We start from the raw sequence: 3,434 nt of genomic DNA, 5'->3' as shown, positions 1-3,434 counted from the left end.
GCAGGCTGAATGAACTAACCTAATGCAGCAATCTAATTCAGTTTAGGCTAGAGCATTTCGCAGTGAATCATATCGCACATTCTCGAAATGTTTAGCGTTTTTCTCTGTGTTATTTTTGTTTTTCCATTTGTGATCCGGGTCTGTGGGTGTTTTCTATTGCGTTTTTCGAACAAATTCAATTGCAGCACGTGTCGTCGTGCCATGTACACACTGCGCTATGAGAGTGTGTAAGCTGCTGGCTCTTATGCACTCTATTTACCTCCCTCTCTCTCTCTCTCTCTCTCTCTCTCTCTGTTGCTGGCTCTATCTGTCTCTGTTTATTGATGGTCTTGCTGTTGTTGCTGGCATTTTAAAAGCAACTGACGCCAGCAGTTTCATCCCGTTGCCGCCCCCACTTTATCGGGTTGATATTTGTGCAAAAGAAATGTCGCATGAGTGCAAAAAAAAAAAAAAAATCGCACACACACAGAATGCATGGCACAACAAACTTGTTTGCTCGCCAGCGTAGGGCGGCATGCGAGGGCGGGGCTGGTGGCTCACGTAGTTGTCTGTGGCCACGAAAAAGTTGCATAAAGTCAACAACTTTCAGTGGTTTAGTGATGTGAAAGTTGCTAAGCTGCTGCTTCAATGTCTGCGTCTGCGTTCCTGCTCGGGTTTGTTGCTGGATTGAGTTGCCTTGGCTGCCTTCGACCTCCATTGCTGCTGCTGCTGCTTCTGCTGCTGCTTTATCGATGCCCCTGGAAGGTCAATTACACATGATCTTCAGCTAAAGTGCGCGAGAAAACACACGCCGGACAAGTGCTAACGTCTGATTAACTCGCAGTTATTTTATGCTCAATATAATTTACGTTAGCTTTAATTGGGTGAGCTGCGAAGGAGATGTAGATGGATATCTATATATATAAAAGAAAGTTGTGTAAAAGTGAAGACTGCTTATAACTTGATTTGGGCTGAACCAATTTTCATGGTTTTTGATTTGTTGGATTTGTCTCCGCAACGAGTTTAGTATAGGGTCTTAAAAATACTGAAAAAATTTGCCGAATACTTGAAAAACGCGGTTTTTTCCCCAAATGTTCAAATTTTTTTTATACCCAGTAGGCTTGGTAACAGTGACAGTTTTGACAATAGTGTAGAAGTAAATAAACAAATGTAGTCAGTCAGTCTACGGTCTCCTGACCTCGAGCAGACCTGACTATTCAAAAAAAAAAAAAAAAAAAAAAAAAAAAAAAAAATTTTCAAATCAAAAGGAAAAATATTTCAAATCAAAAATCTGCAAAAAATCAAAAGATTAAAACCTGACTGTTCAAAAAATAAATAAAAAATTAAAAATTCGAAATTAAAAAAAAAAAAGGTAATTATTAAAAAGTGTATTTTTGGCTTTTTATATTTTCGGACTTTTAAACTTTATAAATATTTCAAATCAAAAATCTGCAAAAATTAAAAAAAAAATCAAAAGATTAAAACCTAACAATCAAAAATAAATAAAAAATTCAAAATTCAAAATTCGAAATTAAAAAAAAAAAGTTAATTATTAAAAATTGTATTTTTGGACTTTTACAAAAGCTAAATATCTCGAAAGTTCAGGTATTTGTTTGTCTCAAACATAAATTTGTGTAAATTATTTATATTTATATTTCTCGATTGTTTTATATGGTTTTGTGCGAGGGCAGTATTACTATTAATAAAAATGCCGCGTCCTAGAAGATCTAATCTTTCCCGGCGGACCCATAATGCAATTAGGCAACGGAATAGCGCGAGTCAATTATCTGACGAAGAGCGAGAAATCGCCCGAGAAAGGCTCCGCGTTAGTACCCAGGGAAGAAGGGCCTTAATTCGTGCTTCTCAAAGAGAGGCAGCCCGTGAAATGGCAATAAGAAATGGTTCAAGGATTGATTTGAATCGAGCAGCGTTTCGATATGATTGCACCATTGATTACAGCTTGAATCGTTTAGTTTGCATTGGTCCAATGGACGTTGTTTGCTAGCATTGTGGCGCATTGAAGTTTGCTGGTGAAACGCCCGGTTTGTGCTGCCTTAGTGGTAAAGTGACATTGCCATTAGCGGTCACCATAGCCATTGCGTTCCCTGCTTTATGGCGAAACACTAGAATCACGACATTTTCTAGCGAACACTCAAAAATACAATGCCTGTTTCCAAATGACATAATTTGGGGCGGAAAATATTGGAGACGGATATTTAAGGTAATTTACGTTAAAAATTTTATTTTCTATGACTGCCAAAAAAAAATTTTGAATAATGTAGTTTGTTAGATTTCTGTAAATAGTGTTTGTAAATATAACTATAACTATGGCTTTGAATTTAAAGATTCAAGGCCAGATTTGCCATCGCATTGGATCATTGCAACCTATTGAAGATGCACAGCAAAAATTCTTGCAAATATACTTCATGGGCAATATGGAAGAACAACTTGACCGGCGTCAAGAAATGAACACAGCTATGAAAAGAGCAATTCTCCATGATTTGCATGCTTAGAAATTTAAACCAACCAAAACTGTGCAATGGAACGCGTTTGGTGATAAGAAAACTGATGAGCAATGTGATTCACGCGTCGATACTCAAAGGAAAATTTAAAGATGAGGAAGTTCTTATTCCTAGGATTCCGATGATCTCAAAAGATATGCCCTTTGAATTTATTTGAATTCTCGCTTCGTCTTGCCTTCGCCATGACGATCAACAAGTCACAGGGCCAATCTTTGACTATTTGTGGCCTCAATCTAGAAAATGTGTGTTTTTCTCATGGTCAATTGAACGTGGCAAGCTCACGTGTTGGCAAACGATCCGCATTATTTGTTCTTGCACCCGACCAAAAAACGAAGAATGTCGTTTACAACAAGGTGCTTGAATGAAAATCCGATTAATAAATTTATCAGTGTATCCCAGCCTGAACAACATAGCTTTCAACAATTTTTTACCTAGAAATAATATAGAGGGCAATGCAACGTTTGCCGGGCCAGCTAGTAGATTATATAAAAGTTATGTAAGCTTCATAGAAATTGTAACTTATTTGCCATATATATTTATATCTCTCTTGCTCTCTGCCTCTGACTCTCAGTTAGCAAAATGAGCTATTCTATGTCGCTGGAATAAGACTGCATTATAAATGAAAATTGTTGTAACTCAAGGCGTACGTTGGCTTGCTTATGATTCAGTCTCTATGTCTATATAAAGAGACATTGCTATGGTCTCTGGTATAAATGAAAGTAAAATCTGATTAGAAGTATATAAGTAAATGCAAAAACACATATACACACAACTAAATGCGAATAAATGTGAATATGCAAATAATGCCAGTCAAATACAAATAAATAAATAAATGAATAAAAGAATGATTTATTTTAGGTATTCTCACATACATATATTAATTTTTGTCCATTTCCACTAATGCATTATATTAAAACTTAAGCATTTGTTGTA

General features: G+C 36.3%; 1 long non-coding RNA gene across 1 annotated transcript; it reads left to right on the top strand.

Moving 5' to 3' along the window:
- Positions 1-884: 884 nt before the first annotated feature.
- Positions 885-2,913, top strand: LOC149269673 (uncharacterized). Its single transcript, XR_016269239.1, has 3 exons — positions 885-1,584; positions 1,671-2,200; positions 2,325-2,913. It is a non-coding gene; the product is annotated as an uncharacterized LOC149269673 (long non-coding RNA).
- Positions 2,914-3,434: the final 521 nt, after the last annotated feature.

Source organism: Drosophila arizonae, chromosome 3, assembly GCF_054131065.1.
Source record: "Drosophila arizonae isolate 15081-1271.41 chromosome 3, UAZ_ARI_1.0, whole genome shotgun sequence".
Classification (NCBI taxonomy): domain Eukaryota; kingdom Metazoa; phylum Arthropoda; class Insecta; order Diptera; family Drosophilidae; genus Drosophila; species Drosophila arizonae.
Note: the sequence above shows the minus strand (reverse complement) of the source record. Positions and strands in the feature narration are given on the sequence as shown.